The sequence below is a fragment of the Cyprinus carpio genome, chromosome A23 (assembly GCF_018340385.1).
Source record: "Cyprinus carpio isolate SPL01 chromosome A23, ASM1834038v1, whole genome shotgun sequence".
Lineage (NCBI taxonomy): Eukaryota > Metazoa > Chordata > Actinopteri > Cypriniformes > Cyprinidae > Cyprinus > Cyprinus carpio.
The window spans coordinates 22687796-22705248 of NC_056594.1; the positions used below are offsets into that span (position 1 = coordinate 22687796).

Below are 17453 nucleotides of genomic sequence, written 5' to 3' on the forward strand. Positions count from 1 at the left end.
AAAAAAAAAAAAAAAAAAAAAATCACAGTCAAAAATCTGTCAGAAGTTGTTTTTGGTTTCTTTTTTGGAACTCAGTTACTAGACTGTTTCAGCACTGAAAAGAAGAATGTGAAACCCATTTTACCCTCGAAAGGGTTTGGTAACCAGACATTAAGGGACAGGATGTGCAAATAGCAGTAAATACTATTTACTCTAAATGCAAATAATGTTAGATACTATTTCAGGGTTTCTGCATGTTTGTGGAGATAAATTTAAGGTTTTTGTTAAGACCTTTAAGACCAAGTTAAGCAAATTTAAGGAATAAATGGAAGGGGAAACGTCTCGGTTACGTATGGTAACCCTCGTTCCCTGAAGGAGGGAACGGAGACGCCACGTCGGTGACCGACGAAAATGGGATATCGCTTCGATAGACCAATCTACTTCGAGTGTAAACTAAACGAGCCAATGCACATTGGCATGCAATTATTGCATCCAGCTGCCGCTGATCACAGCGTGAGTATAATAAGGCAGCAGGTGCAATGCATACCAGGTTTTCGCTGAGGAGCCGAGCCGGAGACCCGGCGGCTCAGCGGTGGTACAGCAACCATGGCGACGGGACGTGGCGTCTCCGTTCCCTCCTTCAGGGAACGAGGGTTACCATACGTAACCGAGACGTTCCCTTTCAGTCGGTCACTCTCGACGCCACGGTGACCGACGAAAATGGGATCCCTACCAAAGCGCCATGGATGCTGCCCCTTCCTGTGCCCTGTGCGAGCCACCTGCGCCCCTATTAGGTGTAGGCCGGGGCTCGGAACAAGTAGTTCCACTCACCATTGTCAAAGCACTACCTCACTGGTTGAGATTGGATAACACTGGGAAAACGTACCCGTTACACTTGGAACAGGGACGCTGCGGAGGCTCCATCCTTCCCGAAGGAGGTCTCGGGAGCAAATACACATATAGCATCCGTTTAGGTGTATATGGAGAAATTTGAGGTGATTCAAACCCTCCTGGAAAGGCAGAAGTCTGCCGGGGTAACACGGGCTCTAAGGCTATACCGTGGACTATACGCATACGAGTACCGCTTAGGTCTCAATATGGAACCCAGCCTTCCATGGTTCTCACGGATTCATCATGAAGGCCTGGCGCCGGACGTTCCGCAGCGTCCAGCTGCCTAGGGTGATGGAGGATCTCAACAGGGTCTACAGTACGGACACTCTGGAGCGGTTTTAGCAAGCCGACACTAACCGGGGCCTCTCGGTGCCACTACCCGTTTGAGGTGAGAACACATGAGGATACCGGCTCTACATGAAGGCTATAGAACCTAGCGAACGTGTTAGGGGTCGCCCAGCCTGCAGTTCTACAAATATCTGTCAGCGAGGTGCCACGAGCCAGCGCCCAGGAGGATGCAACACTTCTTGTTGAGTGAGCTCGCAACCTGAACGGGCAGGGCACACCCTGTGCCTGATAAGCCAGGGCTATGGCATCCACAATCCAGCGGGCCATCCTCTGCTTAGAGACGGCATTCCCCTTCTGCCCGGCCTCCGTAACAGACAAAGAGCTGGTCTGAGGTCCTGAAGCTTTGTGTCCGGTCTACGTAGCATCTCAATGCTCGGACGGGACAGAGCAAAGCTAGGGCTGGGTCTGCCTCCTCCAGGGGCAGCGCTTGCAGGTTCACCACTTGGTCTTTGAAGGGTGTAGTGGGAACCTTGGGCATGTAGCCGGGCCGGGGCCTCAGGATTACCTGGGAGTCAGCCGGCCCAAACTCTAGGCACGAATCGTAGACCGAAAATGCATGCAGGTCCCCTACCCTATTGATGGAGGCCAGTGCAAACAGGAGCCTGGGAGTTCGATGAAAGAAACTTTGGCTCGACTGAATGCAAAGGCTCGAATGGGCCCTGCTGTAGTGATTTCAGCACCAGAGTCAGGTCCCAAGAGGGTATGGAGGGGTGCCGGGAAGGATTTAACCTCCTGGCCCCTCTAAGGAACCTGATGACGAGGTCATGCTTACCTAAAGACTTCCCATTCACGGGGTCATGGTACGCAGCAAAAGCGGCAACCTGGACTTTGAGGGTGGAGGGAGACAGCCTTCGCTCCAGCCCTTACTGCAGAAAAGGAAAGCACGACCGCAATCGGGCATCTTCGGGGGTCTTCTCGGCGAGAAGAACACCACTCGACGAACAGGTTCCACTTCAAGGCGTAAGCGTGTCTCGTAGACGGTGCTCTTGCCGAAGTGATGGTGTTCACTACCTCCTGGGGCAGGTCACCTAGAACCTCCGCGTCCCGTCCAGGGACCACACATGGAGTTTCCAAAGGTCTGGACGCGGGTGCCAAATGGTGCCCCGTTTCTGAGTCAGTAGATCCTTCCTCAGAGGAATCGGCCAAGGAGGGGCTGTCGCGAGTAGCACTAGTTCGGGGAACCAGGTCCGCGTGGGCCAATATGGCGCCACTAGCAAGACTTGCTCCTCGTCCTCCCGAACTTTGCACAATGTCTGTGCAAGAAGGCTCACTGGGGGAAACGCATACTTGCGTAGGCCCCGCGGCCAGCTGTGTGCCAGTGCATCCCTGCCGAGAGTTCCCTCGGTCAGGGAGTAGAACAACTGGCAGTGAGCGGTCTCTGGAGAAGCAAACAGGTCTACCTGAGCAGCTCCGAACCATCTCCAAATCAGCTGGACCGTCAGGGGATGGAGTCGCCATTCTCCTGGGAGCATTGCTCGAGACAGCTCATCGGCTGTACGGTTGAGCAGGCCTGGAATGTGAACGGCACAAAGAGACCTCAGAACCTTCTGACTCCAAAGGAGGAGTTGGCGGGCGAGTTGTGACATGCGACGGGAGCGAAGACCACCTTGTCGGTTGATGTACGCAACGGTCGCTGTGTTGTCCGTTCGGACCAGCACATGCTTGCCTCGTAAGTGACCTTTGAGACGGTTCAAGGGAAGGTGCACTGCTAACAACTCTAGGCAATTGATGTGCCAGTGCAGCTGCGGGCCCGTCCAAACCCCTGAGACTGCATGTCCGTTGTACGTGGCCCCCCAGCCGGTGGTGGAGGCATCCGTGTAAACCACAGCATGCCTGGAGATCTGCTCTAGGGGCACCCCTGCCCTGAGAAACGCAAGATCTGACCACGGGGTGAGGGTTTGGCGACAGGCCGGTGTAACTTGGACCCGGTGAGTGCCGCGATTCCACGCCCCCACCTCGGGACTCGGCCATAAAGCCAGTGCTGGAGCGGTCTCATATGTAACAGGCCGAGCGGTGTAAGTGCCGCTGCGGCCGCCATATGCCCCAGGAGCCTCTGAAAGAGTTTTAGTGGGACAGCTGTCCTGCCCTTGTATGTATTCAAGTAGGCTAGCACTGACCGCGCACGTTCCTTTGTGAGGCATGCTGTCTGTTTGACCGAATCCAACTCCATACCGAGAAAAGATAACCTCTGCATCAGGGAGAGTTTGCTCTTTTCCCAGTTGACCCGAAGGCCAACAGGCTGAGGTGCTGGAGCACCAGGTCCCTGTGTTCGCACAACTGATCCGGAGATTGTGCTAGTATCAGCCAATCGTCTAGATAGTTGAGAATACGAACACCCTGCTCTCTGAGGGGAACAAGAGCAGCCTCCGTGACTTTCGTGAAGACATGGGGAGACAGGGACAGCCTGAAGGGCAGGACCTTGTACTGATATGCCCATCCATCGAATGCAAACTGCAGAAATGCTCTGTGGCATGGAAGGATCGACAAATGAAAGTACGTGTCCTTAAGGTCGATCGCAGCAAACCAATCTCGGGGACGGACGCACCCGAAGATGCGTTTCTGCGTCAACATCTTGAACGGTAGCCGATGAAGGGCCCGGTTCAAAACTCGCAGATCCAAGATCGGTCGTAACCCACCGCCTTTCTTGGGTACAATGAAGTAGGGGCTGTAAAACCCCGTCCTCATATCGGCTGGAGGGACCGGCTCTATCGCGTCTTTCGCCAGTAAGACTGCGATCTCTTCCCGCAGAACAGGAGCATCGGACGCTTTCACTGTAGTGAAGCGGATACCGCAGAACTTGGGGGGACGCTGGGCGAACTGAATCGCATAGCCGAGGCTGATGGTCCGCAGGAGCCAGCGAGACGGGCTGGGTAGCGCTTAGAAACCGTACAAGCGGGACCAGCGGAACCACAGCCGTACCCGCAGTGGGGCAGCGAGGTGGAACACAGGGACCCATCTCAGGCGGCTTGTGAGCAGGCCTGAGTGTGGTGCGAGTGTGGGGTGCAGGGCTCACCTGGTTCCACGGGTTGGCAGAGGGTGCGTGAGTAGGGCCTTTGTTGACGCTCTCGAACCGCCCGCTGCTGCCATCTGGCGAAGGAGGAGGATGAGTGAGGTCCGGTATTTGGCCGTCCGCAACTCTCCGTGCCCTCCTGGGACCCAGAGACAGAAAACCGCTCTCTCGTCGAGATTTCCAGATTCTCCCCTGGCCCTCCTCCAGGGGAGGGAGAGGTGCTTTCACCATCCCCCAGAAAGCGGCTACCTCTCTCTGGGCCACCCGTCCCGGGGCCTCTTGCTCTTCCGCTCGCCGCCAGGTTTTGACGGGGGCCAGGACGGGTGGGGCGGCCTGCCTATGCCCAGCTCTACGGCGCCACTTGCTGGAGGCTGCTGCGGATGCGGCGCGGGAGCGGGTGGACGCAGGGGGGCTGCCCTCGGCGACGAGCAGGCTGGGGCGTTGCAACCGGCGGACAGGTGGAGGCAGCAGCTGCCCGCCGGGCAGAAAGTTGGACCACCTCAGTCTGCTCCCGTGCAGCCAAGAACTGCTGGGCCAGGTTCTCGACCACGTCACCGAAGAGGCCGGTCTGGGACACAGGCATTAAGGAACTGATCTTTGTCGGCGTCCCTCATTTCAACCAGACTCAGCCAGAGATGGCGCTCCTGGACCACAAGCGTGGACATCGCACGACCCAGAGAATGCACGGTGACCTTCGTCGCTCGGAGCGCGAGGCCAGTGGCGGTTCTGAGTTTTTCAGAACTTCTGGATCGTAACCACCCTCGTGCAGGTCCTTCAGTGCCTTGGCCTGGTGCACCTGCAGTAACGCCACAGCGTGTAAGGCAGAAGCAGCTTCCCCGCAAGCCATATAGGCACCGCCGGAATCTTCATCTGACAGCTCTCCCTCCGATGCTGATATCGACATCTGGTCAGGGGGAGGCCCACTGGATACCACTGGTACGCTCTTTGAAGAGGGCCCAGCGCGTTCCGTGGGTTACTCCTCTGGATCGGAGATGCAAGAGGAGTGATGGTCCCCAGAGGGTTGGTTCCCTGCGGGGTTTGCCACCACTTTAATCCTCAAACCGCCCGTGCTACTGCTGGAAATGGTTTTCGTCTGTCGGCCGCCAGAACGAGCCCCAAATCGCGGCAGCGGCAACGGGACTCCGCCCCCTTTTTTGAAGGAAGCAGAGCCTGGTTCGCAGCTCCGAGATGGTCATTTTCCCGCAGAGAGAAGATGACTCATCCACGAAAGCTACCTCAGCGTGTTTGCCCAGACACGTGAGGCAGCAATCGTGACCATCACCCGTTGCCAGGTAACGACCGCACCCAGAAACGCACGGGTGAAACGGCATCCTTATAAGGACGATCCGTCGTCTTTACAAAGACGCACCCATGAAGCTCTTTTAGAGAAATTTGCTCTTTAGGAAATGCTCTTTTAGTGCTGAGGCACACAGGGGAATTGGCCGCTTGCAACACGACAGGGGGTAGTGCAGCCTGAAGTGTGCAATCCACTCGACGCTGTGGAACGACCACCGCTGAAGCGCCGTCTCGCCAACACATGAAGCTTCCGAGAGCGTGCTGAACTCGTAGTTCACCGCAGACACAGTTGAGCAGAACGATACTGACGCTCGGCTCCGAAATGAAAAGCTGGTATGCATTGCACCTGCTGCCTTATTATACTCACGCTGTGATCAGCGGCAGCTGGATGCAATAATTGCATGCCAATGTGCATTGGCTCGTTTAGTTTACACTCGAAGTAGATTGGTCTATCGAAGCGATATCCCATTTTCGTCGGTCACCGACGTGGCGTCGAGAGTGACCGACTGAAAGGGAACAAAGAAATTCCAGAAACTTGTTTTTGCTTTGGAAAGGTATGTTTTTCTAAACCCACTAGAAGATACTTGTTCTTGTTTTAATCATAAACTCTGGAATTTCTTTGTTTCCATTTATACCTTAAATTTTCTTAACTTGGTCTTTAAATTTATCTTCACAAACATGCAGAAACCCTAAAATAGTATCTAACATTATTTATATATATATATATATATATATGTATATATATATATATATATATGTATATGTATATATATATATATATATATATATATATATATATATATATGTATATGTATATATATGTATATATATGTATATGTATATGTATATATGTATGTATATATATGTATATGTATATATGTATATGTGTATATATATATATATGTATGTTTATATATATGTATATGTGTATGTATATGTGTGTATATGTGTATATATGTATATGTGTATATATATAAATTACATAAATATTGGAAATTGGAAAAGTTGCTGCTTAAGTTTTTATAATAGCAATTTGCAATTTGCAATATAAGCAATTTGCATATACTCCAGAATGTTATGAAGAGTGATCAGATGAATTGCATAGTCCTTCTTTGCCATGAAAATTAACTTAATCCCAAAAAAACCTTTCCACTGCATTTCCTTGCTTTCATTAAAGGACCTGCTGAGATCATTTCAGTAATCATCTTGTTAACTCAGGTGAGAATGTTGACGAGCACAAGGCTGGAGATCATTATGTCAGGCTGATTGGGTTAGAATGGCAGACTTGACATGTTAAAAGGAGGGTGATGCTTGAAATCATTGTTCTTCCATTGTTAACCATGGTGACCTGCAAAGAAATGCATGCAGCCATCATTGCGTTGCATAAAAATGGCTTCACAGGCAAGGATATTGTGGCTACTAAGATTGCACCTAAATCAACAATTTATAGGTTCATCAAGAACTTCAAGGAAAGAGGTTCAATTCTTGTAAAGAAGGCTTCAGGGCATCCAAGAAAGTCCAGCAAGCGCCAGGATCGTCTCCTAAAGAGGATTCAGCTGCGGGATCGGAGTGCCAGCAGGAATGGCAGCAGGCAGGTGTTAGCGCATCTGCACGCACAGTGAGGCGAAGACTTTTGGAAGATGGCCTGGTGTCAAGAAGGGCAGCAAAGAAGCCACTTCTCTCCAAAAAAAACATCAGGGAAAGATTGATCTTCTGCAGAAAGTATAGTGAATGGACTGCTGAGGACTGGGGCAAAGTCATATTCTCCGATGAAGCCCCTTTCTGATTGTTTGGGGCATCTGGAAAAAGGCTTGTCCGGAGAAGAAAAGGTGAGCGCTACCATCAGTCCTGTGTCATGCCAACAGTAAAGCATCCTGACACCATTCATGTGTGGGGTTGCTTCTCATCCAAGGGAGTGGGCTCACTCACAATTCTGCCCAAAAACACAGCCATGAATAAAGAATGGTACCAAAACACCCTCCAACAGCAACTTCTTCCAACAACCCAACAACAGTTTGGTGAAGAACAATGCATTTTCCAGCACGATGGAGGACCGTGCCATAAGGCAAAAGTGATAACTAAGTGGCTCGGGGACCAGAATGTTGAAGTTTTGGGTCCATGGCCTGGAAACTCCCCAGATCTTAATCCCATTGAGAACTTGTGGTCAATCCTCAAGAGGCGGGTGGACAAACAAAAAACCCACTAATTCTGACAAACTCCAAGAAGTTATTATGAAAGAATGGGTTGCTATCAGTCAGGATTTGGCCCAGAAGTTGATTGAGAGCATGCCCAGTCGAATTGCAGAGGTCCTGAAATAAGAAGGGCCAACACTGCAAATACTGACTCTTTGCATAAATGTCATGTAATTGTCAATAAAAGCATTTGAAACGTATGAAGTGCTTGTAATTATATTTCAGTACATCACAGAAACAACTGAAACAAAGATCTAAAAGCAGTTTAGCAGCAAACTTTTTGAAAACTAATATTTATGTAATTCCCAAAACTTTTGGCCACGACGTGTATATATATGTATATATGTATATATATGTATGTATATATGTATATATATATTAAGTTTTTTCATGGTGCTGTTTTTTGGCAGTTTGATACACAACACAAACCAGTAATTGAACAGAGCAGAAAGGATACAATTAAGCAGGAAACAGCTGCAATACATATTGAGTTTGCTGCAGCACTTCTCTTTACTGGCACTGAGCAAGACCACAGTCTGAAACTAAAGAAACTGCCTTGTACTAATGCCCAAATCTCTCTCTCTCTCAGTGCTTGGATGTTTGGACCACGGTCAGGACTCTGAGAAAGCCTCTTTGCTTTAAGCTCTGCTGGTTTTGTGTCATGCTATGAGAGCAGAGGACTGAATAATCCATCTTAAAACTCGGAGCGATGAGTAGACTCCATAGACTGCTCACAGACTAATACATAATTATAAATATGAATATATATATTTCCTGACTGGAATCTTCCATGGGGCGCACTCCACAAGGGAGACCAGCTCCAAAAACCAAGTCTGGGATGGCCAAAACAGGGCTAACAACAGGAGGTGGACCCCGTGCTCTTTCACTCTGCACAAGACCGTCCAAATCAACTTGACTGGCAGTCATACATACAGTCTGAGATCCAGCCATGGATGAGCAAAAGCATCTATCCCCAGAGTTGTTGGATGACATAAGGAGAAACAAAGGGGACATTGGGTTGATTCCTGCAACTCAAAGAGATCTACCTCCACCTTGCTGGAAACACTACAACTCTGAGCCAGAATATCTTTTAGCGTCAGCATCTTGAACTTCCCTTTGTAAAGGGAAATATTAAATCGATGCAGATCCAGGATGGGGCACAGACTTCTTCGAAACAAGGAAAGGAATAACGACTTTAAAAAAAAACGTGAATTATGTCTGAAGGAGGACTTTGCTCTAAAACTGTACTTAAGTACCGTAACTAAGTATTCTGTTTCAATGCATGTCTCTTTCTCTCTAAAACTGTGCTTAAAAAGAACATTATTTTGTGTATTTGGTGTAATGAAATGTGTTTATGGGATTTAAGGGTAAAAAACAAATTATTTTCCACATACTGTACATTATTGTTTCTCCTCTATGCCCCGCCTTCTGAAACTCGTCAATTTTCACAAGGCTTATCTCTCGGAAAAGCGAGGTGTGCTGTGATTGGCCAGCTATCCAGCGCATTGTGATTGGCCGAATGCCTCAAGCATGTGACGGAAATGTTACGCCTCTTAACATATTGTGATGCCTTCTCCGGCCGGAGCGACAAGACAAAAACATAAAACCCATTATAAACGTGATATAAACATGATTTCTAGTTGTGTTTTCTTTTGGAAGGCAAAAACAAAGTAGTTTCGCTTTCTCAATGAAACAGTGTCACACACAGCGGCCTTGAGTGAGTGGAGGCCGGAGGCATAGAGTGAGCCGCGGTCTATAGTGAGCCACGGCCGGCTTGAGAACGGTGCAGCAGGCGGATTCTACGAAGGGGTGTACCTTGGTCTTGCAGCAACCACATGTGACGACCCCGGGCTGGATCCGCTTCATCCACTGTGAAAGCAGATTCGGCGATCCACAGTGCAAAGTTGATGTATTTCTTCAGCGACCAGCATGGATCAGCTTCAGGCATGACGAAGCGGATATTGTCCTCTTTTGGAAGGCCAAACAAAGTTTGCTTTCACAGTGAAACACACAGCGTCTATACAACATGGTGGTGGCGGCAACAACAATACTACAACGAGAATAAAAGGTACACCTTCTTTCTTTGCGTGAATATCTGGGCGACGTTATGGAAATCTTCCCACATACTGACGTAGATATGTGGGGGAGTGTTAGAACGAGCCATTTCAGGGGGCGTGGACGAGTGTTAAATTTTATAAAGAATATCTCTTTGGATTTGAGACTTCAGTCTTTGCAACTTCACAGATTTTCTTTATTTATCAAGAGCTTGTAACACTCTAAAGAGAAAGGAAAATTTGAAATCGCATCATATGACCCCTTTTAAATGATAACGAGCTATTGCTTACTCCACCCCTCTCTTCCGTGGGGTGTGTGTCAATGCGCTGGATATATCAAAATGACCTTGCTCCAGTACAACAGTCTCTCTAATTACTCTGAACCCTTTTAATGTAATAGCTCCTTACAGACGCCAATTATTTCTAAGAAAGCACAATGGCTGGGAAAGAAAATCATCCCATCAAAATTTCCTATCTGCCTGTTGCAGTATTAAAAATGATATTCTCTTTCTTCCTATATGGATTAGGTCACTTTAATTATAGTGGGAGCCACGTTCTCGCTGTATCTGCAGGTCTTGGTGAAGAAATTGTGAAAGGTTTGGATCATATTTGTTGCATTTTTTTCTCATGTTGAAAAATGTACAGACCCATAATTTACAATGGAACAGTGATTGCCATTATTCCTTTAAGAACATCTTGTGCTTTGTTTTTGAATACTCAGTTTTTGCTGTAGAATTGTAATGATATACCTTAATGATATACTCTTTGTTCCTTCACACTGAGAAGAATTACAAAGCAGCTGATTAAAAATTAGCCATTGTTTTGTGCATAAGTGGCTCATCTACTGTATGTGTGATAGCAGAGGCCGGATTGCACATGTGTTTCTAAAGCATAGTAAGGAATATCATGCTTATATTATATGGTTAAACAGAGGCTGGGTGGTATACTGAACAACAACACAAGAGCATACCGCAAGACATTGATGGGGGTTACACAAGAAAAAGAATAATGAAATGTGAAAATACAGAGCACAATATGTCCCGAACAAATCAGATGAATAAGTTATTTAGTTGGTTACGTTTACTGTGCAGCATCATAACTTGCCTCATTAACATTGAATTCAACCGTTGTGATAATATTAGTTTTACTGTTTTGTACTCATCCTCAGGGTATCTAAGATGTAGATGAGTTTGTAACTTTATCTGAATAGATTATGGAAAATTTATCCACAATGTTGTTTTCTCCAGTGAAAAAGTCAATTCGACTGAATCAGGAGAGAAATATTCACAGAAAACAACGAAACAAGCAAAAAACAGTACAAAACAGCTCTAAACAAATATATGGGTGTATTTTGATGTGAGAGGACAACAGGAGATGGACTTTTTCACTGGAGGAAGCGTTATTATGGATTATGAATTCATATTTTAGCTTCAAGCAATGGTGTGTGTGTATATATATATATATATATATATATATATATATATATATATATATATATATATATATATATATATATATATATATATATAATTTTTTTGAACTACTATACTTTGGGTGAAGACTATTGTTTTGTATTACAAGTTTAGATTTTGGACTTGTAATTTTGGATATCTATTTTTAACACTCCATTATACTTTGAACAGACAGAATTTTATATATATATATATTTATTTTACCATATTTTTAGGAATACATTTTTTACTTTCCACTAGTCTGAAAGTAGACAAGGAAATCACGTTGCACTGATGCCAAATAAATGAATACATTTGTACATTTGAAAATATGAATCATTATGAATAATCTTAACTTTTGGTTTCTCCATAATTGATGGGATGCTTGCAAAGCAAAACAAGAACAAGTCTTTCTAGCAGTCTGCTGTGCTCTAAAAGCCACTCCATGTAAGTTTTAGAGCACAGTTTTTATTTGTTAGACTCTAAAAAGCAATTTAGGCATGAGTGCCTCTGTGTCCTTGCTGAGTGGGATATTTTAGTAGATGTTTAAGAGCAAAATCTCATAGAGGCTGAACACTGAACATCTGAACCCTCACTGCAGAGCCTCATTCAGACTTATGAACCGCTGTGGGTCAAACTAATGAATTTCACTCAGTTTCACCTTTTTTGAGTCTATGACTGTATTCTGAATTTATTTGGTATATGATTTGTTTCTTGTTCCTCTTAACTGTTCAGCCTATTATTTTTTAGTAGCCTATACTTCTAACAAATAACTTATTGGGGAAAATAAATGGATTTAGTTATGACAGCTGTATAATTGCTGTATAATATAGTTATGACAGCTGTATAAAAAAAAAAAAAAACTTTTCTATTTCAGTGCATGAAATGCACTTATTCATTTATTCGTTCATTAATAAATAAAACTATTCTTGCAAACTGTGTTTAAACAGTTTAGGCTATTCAATGACTTTTTAGAGCATAAATGCAACCCAGTATTTTGCCTTAACAGCAAATGTGGTAACAGATTTAATTTATTTCTTTTTATTTATGTATTGATATATCTTAAAAAACTGCACATTTAACTACTCGTCATATAACTGTCAGCAACTAGGTGTCAGAGTTAGTAAGCTACGGGTATATGTGTTTGATTCATTAAGATGAACCGACTCATTAGTATCCTTCGTTTGGGTACTTCAGTGGCTGCGCCTTAAGCTTCTTTATTCATTCTTTATGTATTAAACAGCTCTTTAGAGTCAATTGTTGTCAAGTCGTCTCGCTGTATGCTTTTGATTCTTTATCAGATTCTTTTTTTTTATTCTTATCAGTGTCATTCAAATCATTGACAGCTTTTTCATTAAAAAAAAAAAGTGAGGCAGCCACACCCATCTCCATAAGAGAAAAAGAGCCAGAAGACTTTGAATTTTTGTTTCAGTTCCAAAATCCATCAGATCCTGCCCATGTAAAGAAATATAATATAATGTACAATGTGGCCTTTCCTGAATTTTCTAATTCAGCTGGACCCTGTCGTCCAATTTTGCCATTCCCCAAAAAATTAACAAGGACGTTTGTTTCAGGGACATGAAGGACACCCCTGGTTAGGCTATTCTCCTGAGAATGATGCAATGTACTGTTTCAGCTCCAGGCTTTTCAGGAATGATGAAAAGTACAAGAGCAGGAAAGGCTGGAAGTCAGTGGGGATAAGTCTGTGGCTAAAGGGAAAATGAAGGAGCATTGCAGGACAGCGAAACACATGCTAGGCATCATTCGGTGGAAAGCATTTAAAAGAAAGGCATTTGATAAAGCTTTGGAAAAGGCCAACTTTGAAATGCAAGCAGCCAAAGAAAGAGAAAGGCAAAACAACAGGGAGGTTATCTAATGACTGACTGATATTATATTGCACTTGGCGAAACAGGCATGGCATTCAGAGGTGACAACTCTTACCAAAAAGTAGTATACTTCAAGTTTATTTTATTAAGTATACTTAAGTAAAGTTCAAGTATATTTAGACTTTTTGTAAGTATAAGTCAAGTATACTTAAATGTCATTTTAAGTATATTTCTGAGGAGTACATTAAGCCCATTTCTGAGAAGTACATAAAAAGTAAACTAAAAGCATACTTTCCTATTTTTAGTTTAAAAGAAGTATACTAATAGCACACTTGAATAAACTTCTTTTTCGTAAGGGAATGAAAACCTCTCTATTTTAAACAAAGGAAATTTCTTAGCGCTGGTTAGCAAATATGACAGTGTTCTTAAGCTTCATCTTGACAACATCAAGAAAAAACAAGCATGTTGTTAAAAATCTGGTGTGTCTCTACTCTAATATAGTATAAAATATCATATTTTTAGAGAAGGGTATTTTTGTGTGAAAGGTGTTATTGTGGGGGGTGAGGAAAGCATCAATATTTTCACTATTGATTAATCAGACATTGAACAGATGTGCTTTGTGGTGCGTTATGCACATGACATTCAGCTGTGTGATGTTCAGTTAACAACAGGAGTACAGCTTGAAAACCTAGTAATGCACTTGCTGAAGGACAACCAGCTGAAAGCGGAGGACATCCATGGCCAGGTTATGATGGAGCAGTCAAAATGAGCGAGCTTTACAAAGGACTACAGTCCAGAATACACAAGCAAAATGAAAAGGCAATGTATGTTCATGCTCATTGCTTGAATCTTGTATTAGTGGAGAGTGCAAAGTCTAGCATACACTTTGTCAGCTTTTTTTTTTACAGTATTGCCAAATCCACAAAACAACATGCAGCTTTTGTCCAAACACAGCAAGTCATGAATCCTGGCCAGCGTGCTCTTGAGCTTCAGAAGCTCTCCCAATGGAGTTGCAGGGAAACAACCCTCAGGACTCTCAGAAATTGCTACCCTGCAGTTGTCCAGTTCCTGGAAGATCTGACAGAGTCTGAGCCACCTGATCTAGCTGCGGGGGAAGCAGACACGCTGTTGCACAGCATTAACTTTGAATTTATTCTTTGCTTCAAATGCTCTTCAGCAGCAAGACCTGGACTTGGCAACAGCATACACTGTTGTAAATGGTGTCATTAACAGAATGAACACACTGAGGACTGAAGAGCTACCATTCAAGCAGAGACCAGAGGGATCAATGTGTCTGAAGAGATTCCAGGACAAGCTAGATGGTGAAAAGAACCAACAGAGATTAAGTACTGCTCCACATCAGTAACAGAGGACCACCAGCCACAGACTTTAGAGGAGTATATGAGGAAGGATGTACTTCACTTTTTTGGATTCCCTGATTCAGGAACTCCACAGGTGAGTTCAAGGTAAAGGGAACACTGACAAAACTGTGATGTTACTGCATTGCTTGATTGAGCCATTGAAGTGGAAAGACACTGCAAATGCTGCCCATACTCTCTGTGAGTTTTACTGATTTCAAGAGGAGGAGGAACAGCTACAAGCTGAGAGTTTTCCACTCTTCATACACATACTTATAAAAGAGTGCCCATGCAATTTTGTAAACATTCAAGGAGTCTGATGCTCATGTTGTGTTTCCAAGCTGCTGAAAATCTTTGCAATCCTACGAGTCTCAACAGCCACGTTTGAACGCTCATTCTCAAAGTTGGAGCTGGTAGAAACTAAGCTTCGCACTGTATATGGACAAGAACTAGATTGATTGATTGATTGATTGATTGATTGATTGATTGATTGATTGATTGATTGGTTGGTTGAATGATTGCGGCATACCAGAATGTTTGAAACACTACAAAAAAAAAAAAAAAAAAATAGTGTTAGTGTTACAAACACCAGATTTTGTAAATGGATGTTTATCTATTGGGGGGGATTTGACTGGCAAAAAAGTTTTACTTAATAAAAAGTACATTGTATAGTTAGCTTTAAGAGTACAAACATAACAATGTTTTTCCATCAAGTGCTTCCTCAAGACCTCAGGACACCTGCTTGAATCCTGCCATCTAGTGGAACAAGCCCACTAATTACTCATGAGACAAGTGGAGCTGAAGATCCGTGGTTAATCAGGTAATATTGTTCCTGAATCCAAGAATGCATTTCCTCACATAAAGAACTTTGAAGCTGACTCATTTTAAAGCCCACTAAGTTGTATGAAATTATACAATAGCACTACATGATGAACAGATTGAATTCTAAGTTGATAATGAGGTTGGATAAAAAGATACAAATTTATTTAGATAAAAAACTAAATAAATAAATAAAGATCATTATTCTTTCTGGAGCCTGACAGATGGTCATTATCTGTCGTTACATGGAAAAGAGCAGTATGCATTCTTCAATACTTCTCATGTTGTTTTACCTGGGTCAAAAGAGCAATTCATATATATATATATATATATATGATGTGGTCATAAAGTCTGCTCATGAAAATGAAAATCCTCAAATTTTGTTTTTAGAAATAGATAATAGATGAGTATTCAAATTTCCTACAGGCTTTTCTATGTTTTCCATCTGGAGATGTGGTGACGTCGGTAGCCTCCTTCTTAATCGTTGGTGATGCCCTCAGGATGAGCAAATATTGAAATACAGCTTGTCTTGAAAGGAATAAGTCATCCAAATGAACATTTTGTCATCATTTACTCACCCTCATGTTGTTTGCAAACATGTACGGCTTTCTTTCTTTCTTTACAATACAGTGAAAAAAGGCAGCATTAGCATTAGCATTGTCCAGCTACAAAAAGCCACTATAAAGCAGACTTGGATTATATCTTATAATTCCTCTAAATCCATACATCTTTTTCTGAGGAACACATTAAAATGTAATTTGTTATCGAATTAAATCTTACCATCCAACCCTTGCTCTCAAATCACGTTAATTCTCCCAGACATTCAGATCAGAGCTATTTTAGTGTAATTTAGCTACTATGAAATTTCTGTTCTTTTTCCCCTATATTTTCTGTTTTAATCTTAGTAATTTTGTTGTGTTTTTGTCTTTTTTTTTTCAATATGGTTTTTAAAAATATTTCTTTATTTTAAATTGTTTTTTGTCAATTTTTTTTGTTTTAGTTATTTCAATAGTTAAACTAATATACTATGTATGATTTATTTATTTCTGTATATTATAAATTTATTATTATTATTTTTTTTTTATGGAAGCCTGTTTCTGCCACAGAATAAATAAATAAATAAATAAATAAATAAATAAAGGTATCATCATTACACAATTGCATGTTTATATCTCTGAATTGTGATAAAGCCAGAATTGTGAGATAAAATGTTGCAATTACCTTTTTACCCAATAATAATTATTTTGTGTGGAAACAGGCTTCCATGGGGCTAGTTATTTTAGTATATTAAGTTAAACTAATAATAAAATGAGAAATGTTGAAATAAAATAAGTTTAAGTTATTTTATTTTTTATATTTTTGTTTTTTACCTAACCTAACCCTTTTACTTTATTTTAATATTTATTTATTTATTTATTTTATTTTTTGGTAAATTATAATAGTCCTGATTCAGACCTGGCACATGAATAGGGCCTTTCGCACCGCTTTAGTTCCAGAACTAAATGTACAGTACTAAAGTACTGGGACGATTTTGTGTGAACTGTTTCCCAGTACCATGCAAGGGTTCCATTCACACCCAGAGTGTGTACTAGGACGTGAAGTAAGCCGGTTGACAGCAATGCCATTTGTGCGTGGCGTTCAACAACGGAAACAAAGAAGAACAACGTTAACAACAGGAGGACGGAGGGTGCTGTGATCGGAGCTGTGTTTTTGTTGTGTCTTGCGGGTTTCACAATAATGGACATGGAATGTCGACGTATAACGTAAAGCGATTGAAAGAACGGAAAGGAGGACTAAGAATCTCCAATGACAACTGGCAGTGCTACATTTGCTACAAGTGCCTGCACTTCATCGTCCGTATATTTATCGCTGTTCGTCATACTTGCAAAATAAGTTGACACAATGTTTACAGTATGTTACACTGTGTTTTAAATAATGGCAGGTGAAAAGGTTCCTGCGGTGCGAAAGGCCCTAATGATGCACGTAAGAACCAGTCAAGTTAAAGTGCACTTTGAAGGTTCAGGTGTGTAGATTCAGCCTGTTCCTCACACAAAGACATTGTATAGCTGCCTTTAACAATGCATTTTATATGTTGTTGAGAATTGTTCTGTAGTGTTGAGTGCATATACTGTACAGCACAACAGGTAAATGGGCCACTTTCATGATGCTTTTAAGGTGCTTTTAGTTAGTTTTTAAGCATGACAGCCCCCATACAGTATATTGTATAAC

General features: G+C 43.2%; 1 pseudogene; it reads right to left on the reverse strand.

Moving 5' to 3' along the window:
- LOC109058932 overlaps positions 1-17453 on the reverse strand; it is a 63954-nt pseudogene that overhangs the window by 38958 nt on the left and 7543 nt on the right.